The sequence below is a fragment of the Balaenoptera ricei genome, chromosome 15 (genome assembly GCF_028023285.1).
Source record: "Balaenoptera ricei isolate mBalRic1 chromosome 15, mBalRic1.hap2, whole genome shotgun sequence".
Taxonomy (NCBI): domain Eukaryota; kingdom Metazoa; phylum Chordata; class Mammalia; order Artiodactyla; family Balaenopteridae; genus Balaenoptera; species Balaenoptera ricei.
This window is the reverse complement of record NC_082653.1, coordinates 16,966,321-16,983,317: the sequence shown is the minus strand read 5'-3', so window position 1 is coordinate 16,983,317 and position 16,997 is coordinate 16,966,321. Positions and strand designations below refer to the sequence as shown.

The following is a 16,997-nucleotide window of genomic DNA, read 5'->3' as shown; positions in this document are numbered from 1 at the left end:
GCAGCATCAGCTCCCACCTAAGAGTTTATAGCCTGCAGGCCTGCCCTGCCAACTTTAGACTTGCCAGCCTCCACAGTCACATGAGCCCATTCCTTGAAATAAATGTGTGTGTGTGTGTGTGTGTGTGTGTGTGTGTGTGTGTGTGTGTGTGTGTGTGTATGGAGAGAGAGAAAGAGGTATAGGTATAGATACAGATACAGGTCTAGATACATCTACAGATATTTATATGATGATATAGACATGGATCCTCCCAGTCCTGTTTCTCTGGAGAACCCTGACTGATATACATGCCGAATAGTTCTCTTCCCCTGACTCTATGCATGAGTGATGGTAATAACTAATACCTAACAGTTATTGAGTGCTTAGTACATACCAGGCACCATTTCAAGCACTCTGCCTATGTTAACTCACTTAATCCTCACAACAGCTCCATGAGGGTGAATCCCACTCTACAGATGAGAAAACTGGGGCATAGAGAGGTCTTTGGAATGCTGTGAGCCTGCTGCAAAGAGCTGATGGGGCCTGGGAGCAAAGGTGAGGAAGGCATGCGATCCTTCCTTGCAGGCTTCCCTGAGATACGGAGTCCAGTTCACTCCACCTGAGACAAGAAGATGCTTACTTGGAAAAAACCTGGACAGGAGGAAAAACGCCCAAAGCCCAAACAGACTGCGTGCAATCTCTGATTCTACTATAGTAGCATCAACAAAGCACAAAGTAACCTCAATGAATTATCCCATCACATTTCTGTGATACCTCAGAGAGCATTTTAACAGAGTAAATCTTTCCATCTTCCCATTTACACTTTGCCTCCAACTTTGTCTGATTTATGTTTTGCCTGAGGAGTTACTAATTCAATCAAAGGTACCTGAATCAAGCCCTGTGGCTGGGGGAGAGGGAGAGAGAAGGAGCTGAAGACATCCGTGGAAGCGGGGAGGTGGTCCTCAATGCCCAGGGAATCTTTCCTTGAGGAACCACATCAGGCGGAGCCCTGAGAACCCATGGTCTCTCACCAACACTTTCATCCGGACGGGTTCTCAGCTCCAGATCCACTCTGGAGACCAAGCCAGGCCTGTGGATGTTTCCCAAGAAGGCTCTGGTGGGGTGGGGGTGGGATTTCTTTTCCCCTCTTCTCCTTGGAAACATTTGACTGCTTTGCCATCCAAACCCAAACAGCCTGACAACGTGCTGAAGTGCGTTGAAAGGCAGGGAGCTGAGGCAGGAGAGCTTCAGAGGCAGGATTCCTTTAGCAAGGCCAGCCTGCTGGGAGGAGCCCCCGGGGGCTCTCTGAGTCACGGGGCCTGTCTGCTGGAGAACCTCTGGAATAAATTCGAGTTTCCCAGACATTAGAAGAGCTGGACGTCTCGCGATAGAAGGAATTTGTTTTCTAGAGTGGAAACCTCATACAGACCTACCAACCTTTAGTCCCCGAGAAAAGTCCGCACACACTTTGGGGAAGCAGGGCGAACCCCAGCACCACACGTGCGGTGGTGAAGACCAGGCAGGCAGCCCCACAAGCCGAGGGTTCTGCCGTGGGTGAGCACACGTGCTGGGAGTGAGCTTTGGTGCGCTTTCTGCTGTCTCCCCACTAAGTCCTCTCATGGCCCTTAGGCCAGCAAGACCAGGGAAACCTGAAAACAAAGTCTCCTCAGCAGACTTCTCCTCTCCTCTCCCCACCATCCTTTTCAACCACCCCCTTTCTTCCATTCCTTCCACCCAGGATCCCCCTTTCTTTGACCTGACTCAAGCAGCCGTCTGGGTGTGTCCCCATCACAGAGATGTCAGACCGTCTCCTAGCAAGAGGGTGTCCCCCAGGAAACCGAGAGTTCCCTGAGAAGGAGTCCAACCCAGGGAAGCTCTGCCTGATGAGATTCAGTCCCTTCCACCAGTGACCCCCATCCCCTTCCCCTTCCTCCTCACCCATACCCTCCCCCAACATTCACAGGGAGTTTATTCTGTGGCGGGCATCGCTCTGGGTGCTAGAGAAACAGGAATGACCATGACAGACCCAGGCCGGGCCCTTCTGGCAATTCCATCCATTCATTTGTTCATGCAACAAACACGGACTGAGTACCTACTATGCGCCGGGCACTGTTCCAGGTGTTGGGGATACAGAAGTGAGCAAACAGAACAAAAATCCTGCCCCCGTGGAATCTACATTCTAGACAGGACACTAAATAAGTCATTACACAGATTGTTAATTACAAGTGCGTAGCTGCTGCAATGGGAGAGTTCAGGACATTAGGAAAGCACAAGGCAGAAGAAATCTAACCTGGTCACCCCCCGAGGAACTGCATTAACTGAGGCCTCATGGAAGGAGGGGAATCAGCAGGGAGAAGGGCAGGATATGGAGGAGCATTCCTGGCAGAGATTGCAGAGCTGGAAGAAAGGCTAATTCAGACCCAAAAAAGAGACCAACGTGAGGGAACAAGGGAAGGGAAGTGGCAGTAAAACTGAAGGACATGCAAGGCTCATCTAGGTAGGGCCTTGTGACTGAGGATCTGGGTCTTCACCCTGAAAGTCATAGGGAGCCACAGAAGAGTTTCAAGCAGGGGAGAGACACGATCAGATGTGTGTTTATAAAACATGCTGCTGGTGGCTGGGCTGAGAAAAAAATGGCAGGGGTGTCAGAGTGAAAGCAGAAAGGCAGGTTCGTGAAACCAAGGGCTGTTATCAATTAAATCTCTTAAACTACAACTTGCTTAATAAATAATACTCTATAACCTGCCTTCACTGACTAAGGTCGCTTTAATTGTTCTTGCAAATTGCATACCTCCATGCTTAGACAATATATCACAAGACTCCTTTAACTGCCCCTTATAGATAACACCTCTGACGTATGGGTCGTTATAGTAGCTGTTGCTTAAGTTGTTTTTCAGGAACATGGAGCTAGTCTTGCCCAGTTCAAATCATTCGAGACAACTGACCATTCAACTGGGCCTGTGTGAGTTTCTGATGAATGACGATGAATGAATGAATGAATCGTCTGAGACAAGGATTTGAGTACAAGTTATTTCCTTGGGAGGTGATCCCAGGAAACACCTGTGAAGGAACAGAGGAAGTGAAAGAGAGAAGGGAAGGAAGTCGATAAGGGGGGGTTATATCAAGCAGATCACTACTGTGGGCAACCAGAGCTCAACTCAGCTGGGGAACTCCGGGATCCAGTGTAGATCATGTCTTGAAGTTATCAGAATGAATTCTGATGAATGAATGCAGGTCAAAAACTCCACCCTCAGGTCATGCTAATGCCGCCGTTTTCTAAACATGCATCCCATGAAGAAGCATGTAACTCAGCTACACCTATGCAGAACACTGATTACTTCACCTTTTTCCTGTCTCCCATCTCCTTTCCCCACACCTCAGATCACCCTGCTCCTCTATCCCATAATTATCCTGAGCCCCTCGCCTTCAGGGAAGTGGATCTGAGAATTGTTCACCCATCTCCTCGCTAGGCTGTCTCATGAATAAACCCTTTCTCTGCTGCAAACCTCAGCATCTCAGCAAATGCTGAGGCTTGCTGGGCGTCAGGCAAACAAACCTGGTTCAGTAAAGCAGGAGTCCAGGGAGATGGTAGAGCTTTATGTTACAGTGAAGGCCATGAAGATAGAAGGAAAAGATAGGCTGAAAGAAATTTGGGAGGTAGGCTCCACTGGCAAGGAAGCTGACTATGTGAGTTTGCTAGGGAATAAAGTACCACAGATCAGGTGCTTCAAACAACAAAATGTTATCATCTCAGAGTTCTGGAGGCTGGAAGTCCAAAATCGAGGTGGGGTTGGTTTCTTCTGGGGCCCCTCTCCTTGGTTTGTAAACAACTGTCTTCATGTTCACATGGCTTGTTCCCTGTAATGCGTGTGTCTCCAAATTTCCCCTTTTAAAAAGGACACCAGTTATACTGGATTACAGCCCACCTTAATGACCTTACTTTAACTAGATTACCTCTGTCAGGACCTGTCCCAAGTAAGGTCACTTTCTGAGGTACTGGGGGATAGGACTTCAACATGAATTGGGGAAGACATCATTAGCTATAACGCTGACTAAGAAAAGTTCAATGGGGAGTGAGGAGAAAATGTAAAGCTTTTCACGTGTTTAGAGAGACTTCAGTTAAAGCAACTCCTCTTGTATCCTTTTCAGCTGCCTAGACTCTGTCTCTTGGATTGTTTGTTTGTTTGAGGCCATGCTTTAGAGAGAGAACCACGCGTGTCTAAGACTCCCAGTTTCCAGGGATGAAAATCCATCCCCAACAAACCTTCCTGCCGGATACTTTAATGGGGGTGGGAGGGTGGGGAACAAAAGGCCAGGCTAGTTACAAACACGAGCCAGTGGAATCTAAGTAGGGCCATGGGGAAGGCTGAGAAGGGAGCACGGTAGGTTATCTGTCAATTTCTGACATTTTCCTGTCAATATCCAAAAAGTCTGGAACTTTATCTACAGCATTCTTCTCGGAGAACCCCAAATCTGACTCACAGTCACCCTGGGGTACTTGTTAAAATACAGATTCCCAGGCCCCACCCTTGGAGATTCTGCAGCGAGACCCCAGACCCCTGTTTTTCTCATGTGCCCCAGGTGACTCTGGTCTCCAGTGGCATTTGGAAGCTGCTTCTACAGAGGTCCCTTCTTCTGATGGGCCTAACTATAAACATGTGTTCGGGGACCTGGGGAACCCAGCGGTTCTGATCTGGGGGGGACTGGCACAACTCCTAGCCCTTGATTATCCTACTAACTTGTCTCAAAGCGGATTCTGATTTCCATCTCTATTCCTGCCTCTCTACTCTGATTACTTCAGCAAGTGCCTTTCAATTGCCCCACTCTTTTCTTTCTTAAAGAACAGCCTCCAACTTCAATTTTTAAAAATATACATTTATCAGCTATTTCCTGTGTTCTGGAAGCTTTGTGCTTCCTACCTCTGGGACGTGTTTAGGAAAAGATTTTATTTCTCCTATTTTGATTCCTTTAAGTCAACAAAGACAGACTTACATGACATTTCGATCAAGCCTTTTTATCTTAGATAGAGGTGACCCCAGATGGGGTTACTCAAATACCCAATTTGGACTGGCCCCATGGCTGATCCTGTTGGTTCTCTGCCCGTGGACCTCCACACACTGAAGCCGGCTTACGGCAAACCTTGCAACTCATCGCCTGTGAGTATGGGGGCAGGCTAGGCCAGTGTGCAGGTCAAAACAGAAGCCCTAAGGAGTTAATACTCCAGAAGCAGCCCTCAACCAATTGACAGACCAGGAATTGGTAGATAAACGCTTCAGCTTCTTTGTTTCCACATTGGGATAACTTCAAGACATGATCTACACTGGATCCCGGAGTTCCCCAGCCGAGCTGAGCTCTGGTTGCCCACAGTAGTGATCTGCTTGATATAACCCCCCCTTATCGGCTTCCTTCCCTTCTCTCTTTCACTTCCTCTGTTCCTTCACAGGTGTTTCCTGGGATCACCTCCCAAGGAAATAACCTGTACTCAAATCCTTGTCTCAGTGTCACATCAAAAGGAACTCAAAGCAAGATAGGCACTGTTCTAAACTGTTCTTCCTGTGCTAGATCATAACTCTTACTCAAGAACTCAAACCCAAGCCTGTACTATATTTTGAATTTTATTACAGGATATTTAGGGTGCAACATTGTAGACTATAGAAGGTCTTTTCTGGCCATGCTCAGATCTGCAATGCAATGAGTGTTCCTCTGAGACTTTGGACCAAACTGGGCTTGAAGCTCAAATAAACTGCCAGCATCTGAAAACCTATTTCAATCAACAAACACCAAAACAGAGTTTCTGGAGGTGGGATTGTTAAATGTTGCAGCCACTTTGGGAAATAGTGTGGCAGTTCCACAAAAAATGTTAAACAGTTACCATATGATCCAGCAGTTCCACCCTTAGTCTATACTGAGAACTGAAAATATATGTCCATACAAAAACCTGTACCTGAATGTTCATTGCAGCAATATTCATAAAAGTCAAAAAAGGGGGAAGCAACCCAAACATCCATCAACTCAACTGATGAACAGACAACATGTGGCATATCCATACAACGGAATATTATTTTTATAATTTTATTCCCATAAAATAAGCAAGGATCCATAAAAGGAATGAAATACTAATACACGCAACAACTTGGATGAACCTGGAAAACATTATGCCGAGTGAAAGAAGCCAGTCACAGAAGGCCACATAGCGTACGATTCCATTTATATGAAATGCCCAGAATAGACAGATTCACAGAGACAAAGTAAATTAGTGGTTGCCAGGGACGTATGAGGAGTGGCTGCTAATAGGTATGGGGTTTCTTTGGGAGGTAATGAAAATGTTCTAAAATTAGATAGTGGTGATGGCTATACAACAACTCTGTAAATATGCTAAAAACCACTGAACTATTCTTTTTCAAGGTGAATTTTATTGTATCTAAATTATATCTCAATAAAGCTGTTATTTAAGAGAGAGAGTTTCTGAAGTCCCTATGAACCTGGACCTCAAAATTTTTTTACAACTTTCTGATTTTCCTGAAATATCTTTTCAAAGCCATGTTACAGCCTCAGAAGCAAGTGTAGCTAAAAGTCAGGCTGTGAGTCTTGGTAAGGGCGAAGCTGAATTCCAAGCAGAGGCTAGGACTGTGAGCTTCAGTGGGCACAGCAGAAAGGATGCAGGCAGATCTAGCGCCAGATCCCAGTGCGGCCACCTGCTGGTTCTGTGGCTTCAGCACGTTGTGCCTGGATACAGGAGTTTGAAAACATTAAATGAGATTACATCTATATGGAACTCTGTCTCAGCCAGGCAGAAATCAGTCTTAAAGCAACATCTGAGGGAGGGAGGTTGCTCACTCATTTGCTCATTCAAGGCACCTAAATCTTGACAGCAAAGGACAAGCTGGGTCATATGTCCCTCTGTAACAAAGCAGGAGGGACTCTTTAATCCAGGAACTCTTAAGGCTGCAAAAGAATTCATTCAGTAATACAAAGGGATTTATTTACAAAACAGAAGCAGACTCACAAACATAGAAAACTTAGGGTTCCCAAAGGGGAAAGGGGGAGGTACATTAAGAGTATGGGATTAACAGATACACACTACTATGCATAAAATAAACAACAAGGACCTACTATATAGCACAGGGAACTATATTCAACATCTTGTAATAACCTATAATGGAAAAGAATCTGAAAAAAAAAAAAAAAAATATATATATATATATATATATCTGAATCACTTTGCTGTACACCTGAAACTAACACAATATTGTAAATCAACTATATTTCAATTAAAAAAAAAAACAATTCATTCAGGAGGACTGAGGTCATTCCCTGGGGTGAGGACAGAACACATGCATGCAGTTAATTTCAACATCATGACGTTTAACCAACTACAAAAGTCTTGAACAAAGTCTGTAAAATGATCCCCATTTTACAGAAGAGAAACAGAGTCTCAGAGAAATCAGATGAGTGACTTCAGGTCACATAAGAAGAACCTGGTGTTGCTGGGGCTTGGACCTGTATCTCCAGCCATACGGCGCATGCACATAGGCAGAAGTCAGGAGGGCCAGGGCTTGGGTGGGTCAGGCAAAGGCGTTCAAGAGAGCAAGGATGGGGAGGAAGCCATGGCCACATCCAGAGCTGCTTCTTACATCGGAGTGGCAGTGAGCAGGGCCATCTGAGATGACCCTTAGAGGGAAACCTAGAATGACCAACCAATTCAGCTTGGTCTCAAAGAGCTGGACGGTTTCTCGTGGAATCCACACAACAGCCCTGCTGTATAGAGCTCATAAGGTAAGTGTGCCAATGAGGAAACAGGACTTGGAGAGGTGATGTGACTCACCCGGGCATTCAGCTAGTGCCTGGAGGAGGCAGAACTTGAACTCAGGTCTGTACAACCCCAAGTCCTATGCTCTTTGCTCCTTAGTACCTATTTGGTAGACAGCCCCAAGTAAAAACGCTTACCTTTAAAAACCTTTCTGTTGAACTTACTCAGATGTGGGTGGGGAGGACTGGCGCATGGCCCCAAAAGTAGCAGCTGCTCCTAAACTTGCAACTTATTCGTTTTTAGCTATACAATGGAAATAAAACCTATGCCATTGAGCTGCTATGAGGAGTAATGAGTTGATTGACATGAAGTACCTAGCGGGTGCCTGACACACAATAAGTAGCCGAAATGTTGACTCCTTTCCCTCAGTAGGAAGGCTGGTAGTCCAAGGTTAACAGCCTGTCCTCAGTGGAGATAAAAAGACAGAGGCACAGTTGTAGCGCACAGAATTACAAGACAGAGTGGGCAGGGCCTTAAGGAACAGCCAATCCTATCCAGTAGTTGACAGCTTGAGAAACTGAGGCTCAGAGAGACAGGCAGTAACTTGCCCAGGGTCATCCACGAAGATGGTTAGATCATTTGGAGAAAAAGCTATTCTATATTCCCAGGTGTTTTCCCTCAACCCTGAGGAGCAAACATGATTTCTCCTCTAGTAATCCTTGGCAGTTCTTAATAAAGACACTTCTCTGGCATAAATGTTAAAATTGCCTAAATATGGCTAACTCTTGGATAATGCTGGTTAATCCTGGCTAATGTTGGATCCTCTAAAGAATCTTTTCCCAGCAATAAACATTTTTTTGTGGGAAACTCTCATTTGCCTTGTGTTTCTTATGGAAATGTGATTTGTACATACATCCTCCCTGCATAAATATTTAGCTCATCATTGTGCCACACAAATTCCCTGAAAATTAGGTGGAAATCAGCCTCAGCTGACAGAAACATCTATACTCATCCAGGGGGAAATCATTATTATTTAGAACTTATTAAGCCCCAACAGTTAGTACTGGATGAGCCTGGGAACTTCAATAAATACTGAACGCAAATATAAGCCCAATGCTTGAGCTAAGATTGCGCTTGTAATTTCTAACTGCCAAGCGGCAGCAAAAGGTTGAGGAAAGAAAATGGGTGGAAACTTGGTTCTGCCAACTGCACACTGTCGCAACAAGAGCAAACCACTGAGTCCCAGGACTTCCCTGGTGGTCCAGTTGTTAAGACTCCACACTTCCACTGCAGGGGGCACGGGTTCGATCCCTGGTCAGGGAACTAAGATCCCGCGTGCCGTACAGCGAAGCCAAAAAAAAAAAAAAAAAAAAAGACAACACCGAGTCCCTCCGCATCTATAAAATGGGTCTAACCATACCTATCTCACAGGGTTTTTCATTATAAAGATTAAATGAGATAATTTATCAATATCTAACCTATTCAGCATGAAGCCTGGCACATAGTACATGCTCAATAAATGTTCATTTCTAACAAACAAATGAACCCCAAGTGATGAGATGTGGAACTATTAGTTCACAGGTTGGTTACAATTGTATCCCACCCCCCTGTGCTACAAACATAATTTACTCCAATCTCAACTAGGTTTTATTTGAAGGTTGCAGTTAACTTGCCAATATGACATAAAACTAATCAGAGGACCAGCTTCATCTAGTGCGAGATAAAAGTCTCCATGTTTATACAAACTGCATCATTAGGCTTTGTAGCCAATGCTGCCCATGTCCTGTTATACCCCTCGGACATTTCACGGTGCCCGAGCAGCTTCCATCTGTCGTATCTGTATCTCTGTGTGTAAGGGCTCTTGCTCCAGGAACTGTAGTGTATAAATACCCCAGCTCCCTCGCCTCTTGTGTGGGGTCATTCTGAGGCCTGTGTTTCCCCATACACACTTTGCTGCTTCCTTTCCTTCCCTGTTTCACTTCCCCACTGGTGTGACCTCCACTTCCCAAATAAAGTCCCTTCACTTGAATCTTGTTTTGGAGTCCAGGAGAACTCTGAAGGAGTTCAGGACATGTCACCCTAAAATATGCCACTTGGGCATGATGATTCTCTTGAGCTGAAGGCACTGGAGAAACTGCAGATGCGGGAAGGGTTCTCTGACCTCCCCTTTTCTACCTAAAAACAGGCCATGAGAAAGGCACCTCTCTGTACGAGGAAGACAAGAATATCTTTATCACCACAGATTTGGGACAGACACTGAAAGGGGTCTGTACAGACAAGCTTGCTAAAATAATCCTATCTTCCGCTAATCCCCCTTCCACTATATCTCTTAGTTATTTCCCCAAAATGTACTGCCCTTTGTCATTTCTTCACAAACTTGTCTTTTTTTTTAGCTTTGCCACACAGCATGTGGGATCTTAGTTCCCTGACCAGGGATCGAACCTGTGCCCCCCTGCAGTGGAAGCGCAGAGTCGTAACCACTGGACCACCAGGGAAATCCAAACTTATCATTTCTTTGTCTAAAAGGTATAAAAGTTTCTGCTCTGGTCACTTCCTCAGGTCTTCATTCTCTTGTCCCGCATACGTGTAAAAATGTAATTAAACTTGTTTGCTTTTCTCCTATTAATTCATCTTATGTCAGTTTAATTCTTAGGTCCAGCTAGAGAACCTAAGAGGATAGAGGAGAATTTTTCCTCCTCTACAACCTGAACTAAGTCACACACATGCCAGGTTCTCAGGGCTGTGCCTGAAGCTCAGGATCAAATCAAGTATAATGTGGGAATAAAAATAGCCCCCGTTCCCTGAAGGCTGGCCCTCCAGAGCTCCAGCCCCATATACCCAACAGCACACTGCCATCCCATGTGCTCTTTAATTCAACCTGAAAAAGTGATCTCCCCCTCTGCCCCACATACACCTGGGAACAGCTCCATCACCCACGCACTCTCACAAGCCAGAAACCTGGACATCGTCCTCAGTTTATCCCTTTCCCTCCCCTGCCCCCACCACTTCCAGCCATTCACCAAGTCCTGCCAGTTTGATCTCCTAAATCTCTCCTCGATTCAATCGCTTCTCTCCATCCCCATAACTACTGAGCCAAACAAGACCACCACCATCTCTGGCCTCAGCCATTGCTGTGGCCTCCAAACTACTGTGCCATGTCCACCTGGGCTCCCCACAACCCTCTCTCAATACCACCACCACACAAATCATTTTTTGGAACTCCAAGTGAGAACAGCAACATTGAACACTTAGTGAATGCTTACTTTGTAATGGGCACTGCTCTGACCCTCTGACTTCCGCACTTAAAATCTTCCACTTCTTGTGGCACTCAGGCCAAAACCCCCAGCTCTTTGCTTGAGCCTCCAAGGCCCTGCATGATCCGCCTCCCCCTTTTCTCCATAGCTCTTTCTCTCACTATTTCCCTTGCTGGATTGAAAACAAAAGGGTCTCTTTTTGAAAACTGTGTGCACCAGTTTGCTGCTTTTATTTCTTCGTGGAGAACTTTTGTCAAAGATGGACACAACCAGACATTAGCTAAAGCAGTGAAAACAGATTTAGTGACCACTGACAGTAAGGGAAAGTGCTGAGCTCCATTCTGTTGTGTGCATAGGTGACTGGGCATTTTAAAGGAAGAATGAGGGAGGAGGGAGGAGGGAGGAGGAATGGCAGGGGCTTGAACAGAGTCAGGAAAGTGAAAAATTACAAAAAGTGGGAAGGGGTGTTTGGTCCATGTGAAACCCATCTGGGTTTGCTAACTGGTACCTATCGAAGTTAAGCTCCTACCCTCCCACAGAGACTGAGAGATGGGCCCTACCTTCAGGTGTTGGCTGGAACAGTGAATTAATTCATTTGGCAGCCTTGAGTTTTCTCAGGTAGGAACTGTGAGGGGGCGAGGGTCATTACTAGGGATGCAGGCTTGAGCTGTTAGACGCCATGTTAGTGTTTGCTAAAGTCTTTATAGGCCAAAGTTGAGTCCTACCAAGAAGAGGGCTCAGAGGAGGCTGGCTAGAGTTTGGTCAAGGAAAGACTCTTTGTCACTGACTTTGAATGTCTGTCAGTGCCAACTCCTCATCTCCACCCCAGTCCTACCCATCATCTTCCCAGACCCTACTCCAAAGCCTCTTCCATTAGGAAGAAGCCTTTCCTCCTTGGGGCTCTCACTGGAACACTTGAGATGAGCATGAGATTAAGGATGGTTCTATTTATCCCCTTTAACCATCCACAGGTTCTTTACAGCAAGAACTCTCCTCCACCTCCCACAGGCCTGACACAGGACCCAACACACAGTAGGTGCTCAAAGAATGTTTGTTCAGTAATGAAGCCATCTAGTCTTAATCACAAATGTTCAAATGTTCGGGAAGTTTCCTTCAAACTACCTTCCCCCCCCAACACACCCCCTACCACACCCCCCCCCACCCCACCCCCCGCCGCCTGCCGGGACCTGCGGTTGATTGGACAATTACTCCAGAGCTGGAACAAATCACCTTCAGGCGCTCGATAAAACTATTCAGTGAATGCTGCTGACAAAGGAGCTGATTGCGCTGCTTTGACCCTGAAAGTAATTACATGCACCAGCATCCATCTGCCCGCGGGGTGGCCCGGAAGGGGGTCCTCACCTTGACGCAGCTCTATCTTCTAAATAAACTCAAAAGAGCAAACATTGTCTCTTCCCCCAGGATCGTTGTCGCTTGTTAGGAATCAAACCGAGGGCAAGTGAGAGGGGTAATCTGCACACGTTACCGCCTCCCCAGGCTCAGCTGCGCTGCCTTAATCTTCTCCATCTCAGACACCAAACACTGTTAGTCCCCTACTCCAGGCAAAGTCAGCAGGACAGCCTGGGATCACATGACTGTTTGCTCTGTCCTCAGCCCATCATTGTCACTTCCACACATCAGCCACTACTGGCCCCATTACCTTCTTGCTCCCATGCTGAAAACCTGGAAGTTATCCTTGGTGCTTCTGTCTCTTCCTCCATCCGTCCATTCATTCATTCTCTCTGCAAGCACTTAGTGAGCACCTATGAGAAGCAAGTGGATGATGCTGGGTTTATACTAACAAACAAGACAGGCATGACCCCTGCCCTCATGCAGCTTACCATCTAGCGAGGGAAATGGAGATTAACCAAATAGACATACAAATGTTCATTTTAAATGAAACACACCAAGAATTCCCTGGCGGTCCAGTGGTTAGGACTTGGCACTTTCACTGCCAGGGCCCAGGTTCGATCCCTGGTCGGGGAACTAAGATCCTACAGGCCTCACGGTGCAGCCAAACAGATAAAAATAAAAAACAAATAAATAAAACTAAGATCCCGCAAGCCACACAGCGTGGCCAAAAAAAATTTTTTTTAATTAAACGCACCTATTATTTGCTGTGTTCTTTGCCTGTCCCTGTAGGGAAGGAATGTAGCATAGAGGGGGAGGTCATTTCCCAAGGCGGCCTTGGTATTCCTCTCAGCTTGACCAAACTTTAGACAGTTTCTTCCTGACTCTATGTCACTGAACTCTCTTTCCTTAGAGCAGTTACTTTAGAAAACTTTCCCTTGTAAATTCTTTCTCTGCCCCCCTTGAGATGTAAATCTTCTCCCAGCCTCTTACCAGTTTTACAACCCAGAAATGTCCTCTCAGAAATGTAGTCATCAAGGAAAACAGTGCCCCTGTTTCCCAGTGTCTGCAGGAAGGTAAGAGCTTCTCTTTGATAAGCACCAATTAGCAGACACAGGTGGCCTAATCACATAGACCGATGGCCTCCACTATTTTTCTGTTACCCTACCCCAGGGCTTAAAAACTCTCCTGCATTTTGTTTCAGTGTAGTTGAGTTCAATCTCTCTCCTGTTGCAATAGTCTTCAATAAAGTCCTCCTTGCCTATTGAACTCTGTCCAGTGCAATTTTTCTTTGGCATCATACAGAAATGAATAAAACATGGATCCTGCCCCCAAAGAGTTTAAGGTCTGATTAGGAAGACAAAACTTTCAAAATTGTAGTAAACGCTGTGAAAGAAAACCAGAGGAAGCTATAAGAGGGTGTAATGAGGAAAACACATTTAAATGAGAAGAACTCATGAGGAGTGATATTTAAACTGGGACAAATATCTCTCTGTTCTAGGCAGAGGGATAGTACACATAAAGGCCTTCAGATCAAACAGTCAGCTTCCAGTATATTAACACCCTGTCCCCCCATCAAGTCCTGTGCACATGTGCCTCTTCTTTCACTTATCAAAGCTCAACTCTGACTGTCTGCTCCCTCAGCTCAATAACCTTCCATGAATCCCAGGCACCCCCTGAATGGAGTCCATAGCTCTTAACTTCCTCAGCCTTGGGTCAAGATTGTGTCTAATCTGGTTCCTTTTACCTCTCAAACCGTATGGAGAGAAGGTGTCCCAGTGAATCACAAGCCTTCTAGGGTGTGACAGAGGAGGGAGCTTCCTACAGAAGCAACTGGAAGACAGCCTAGGAAGTGTGAATGCACAGCACTCACATGACTGAGAGTCAGTGCACAGAGTTGAAATGCACAGAGTTGAAATGCACAGAGTTGAAATGCACAGAGTTGAAATAGAGTTGAACAGGAAATGCCACGTTCTCCTGTGATGAGCTGGGCCCACGCCCAGTCCACGCAGCAAGAAATCCAAGGACCCGAGGCTGGAGCACAGAGCTTGGACTCATGACCAGTGGAGCCCGTGCCTCCCTTAAGGCTCGTTGCAGCAGCTGGCAGGAAGGGCGTGCTGGCCTGAGAGCGCCTCCGCAGGAAGGAAGGAGTGGCTGACAGGCACAGCCCACTGCAGCCTTGCCCACAAATCCCAAGACCCAACTACTGTCCTTGACTATGACCTATCGGATAGTCAGCTTCTCCCTGGGAGGAGTGAGAGCACGTCCTCACCACCTCTGCCCAGTCTTTCCCAGCTCTCTTGACCTGCTGGCCCCAAGCACAGGATTGTCTCGGTCAGACCTTCCTCCTGGGTCATGCTCTACATCTCAGAGCCAAAGCCCTTGTCTCTTCATCCACAAAACACCCTCCTTTCTTCACCCCTAGGTCAGGAGACTGCTTATGCCTCTGAGCTCTGGGCAGGGGCCCAAGCACTCAGCTCCTCCCCTGTCAGAGTCAGAAGCTTCCTAGAGCCAAGCCTGCAGCCTTGACTCTTGCTTCTGCGATGAGCTCTACCTGCACCCTGTCAAGGGCGATGAGTTACTGCGGAGGTGGGGCAGGACTTTTTTTCTTTAATTCAATTAAGCCGCATGCTGACTGTGATTCTTTCTCCACTATCTAAGGCAGCAGGTTCCTTTGCAATTACTTCCCCTATGCTGAGGCTGCACATCAGCAGGGGGTCTCCAGGCGACAGAGATGAGGCTGTAGAATCACAAAGGCAATGGGATGGGGGAGAGGACAGACCAGGAAGACCGGAGGACCAACCAGGGAGTACCTGAGAGAAAGATCAATCAGGAATGGGAAGCACAAGATGGCCCTGAACAAACCATACCTGGGAACCAGTGGAGATGTGATTTCCAGCTGCTTGCAAGGGCCTTAGAAGTGAGGGGCTATGTCTTAATTTGGGTTTCCCCAAAAGCAGACCCAGAGACAAGGATTTGGGTGCAGGCAGTCAATTCGGGAGGCGATCCAAGGAAACACAGTGAAGGAGCGGGGGAGTGAGACAGGGGAGTGAAGACAGTAAAGTCCGCATTACTGAGCAGGTCGGTCACTGGGCAGGTGGAGCTCAACCCCACTCGGAACTCTCTACGAGGCTATGTAGCACACACCTGAGAAGTGTCCCCAAGGGGCAAGGAAGCCAGGTGTTCATTCACTGGAGTGGTTGAATGATAGTCCTCAAAAAGATGTCCACATCTTAATCCCCAGAGCCTATGAATGTGACCTTAATTGGAAAAAGGGTGTCTGTCACCATAATTAAGGATCTTGAGATGAGAGCACCCTGGATTACCCAGGTGGGACCTAAATCCAATGACAAGCATCCTTAGATGCACAGGGAGAAAAGGAAAAGGCCATGTGAAGTCGAAGGCAGAGATTAGAGTGATGCAGCCACAGGCCAAGGAATACCAGGAACTACCAGGAATTCAAAGAGTCAGAAAGGATTCTCCCCTAGAGCCTTTGGAGGGAGCCAGTCCCTGCCAACACCTTGATTTGATTTCAGACTTCTGGCCTTAAGAGCTCGGAGAGAAGAAATTTCTGTTGTTTTATGCCACCCAGTTTACAGAAATTTGTTATAGCAGCCACAGAACACGGATACATCCACCAACTCCCATCCCTCCTTGGTTAAGGGTTACTCCTGGGGTCAACCTCCCAGCATTGCCAGGCTGCACCACCAAAGGCTGAGCCCAAGAAAGACCTCGGGCAGAGAGACACCTGTGCTTGTGGTAGGACGCCGTCATTGAGGATAAGAATTGCCCACTGAAACTGCAGTTGACCTGACCTCTGTTGGGGAGAGGGTTTGAGAAGGGAGGTGGGCACTGACAGCACCTGCTACAGGATGGCTCGAGTTGGATCAGGGCCACCTTCTGGTCTACCTGTGTTTTCCAAGGGGACCCCTATCAGGAAGCAGGCTCCTCCTCAGAATCAACCCTCAGGTAGGAAAAGAAACCCACATTAGGATGTGCCAGCTGTGTGCCCACATGCACATCCCCCCAAACACACCCTTCCAATGCCCCTATGAGATATGGAGCATGTGGTGGGAAGAATAATGCTCCCCAAAGATGTTCACATCCTAATCCCCAGAACCTATGAATATACGACCTTACGTGGCAAAAGGGACTTTGCAGATGTGATTAAGTTAAGAATTATGAGATGGGAAGATGAGCCTGGATTGTCCAGGTGGGCCAATGTAATCCCAAGGGTCCTTATTAGTGGCAGAGGGAGGCAGGAGGGCCACGAGGTCAGAATCACAGGCAGATGAAGATTCTACCCTGCTGGCTTTGAAGCTGGAGGAAGGAGCCTCAAGCCAAAGAATGCAGGCAGCCTCTAGAAGTTGGAAGGGATTCTCCCCTAGCACCTCCAGAAGGGAACACAGCCCTGCTGACACCTTGATTTTAGCCCAGGGAAACCCATTTCAGACTTCTGACCTCCAGATAAGAGAATAAATTTGCATTGTTTTAAGCCACTGAGTTTGTGGTAATTTACACAACATTGGACATTAACACATTCTATAGACTTAAAAAAAAAAAATTGGGGGCTGTGAGCAATGGGATGACTGGGAGAGCATTTCTGAGATATTAGCTGAAGTTTTACTTTTCCTCCTTGTAGTTCACTCTTTTGCTTTCTCCCC

The 16,997-nt window shown here is 46.7% G+C and overlaps 1 long non-coding RNA gene across 2 annotated transcripts in view; it reads right to left on the bottom strand.

Moving 5' to 3' along the window:
- LOC132348875 (uncharacterized) overlaps positions 1-16,997 on the bottom strand; it is a 153,337-nt gene that overhangs the window by 52,390 nt on the left and 83,950 nt on the right. The window contains exon 2 of one of the 2 annotated variants that reach the window (XR_009497579.1): positions 12,644-12,746. The exons of the other annotated variant lie outside the window; for it this stretch is intronic. This is a non-coding gene — a long non-coding RNA (uncharacterized LOC132348875). The remainder of the gene's footprint in view (positions 1-12,643; positions 12,747-16,997) is intronic. 2 annotated transcript variants of the gene reach the window in all.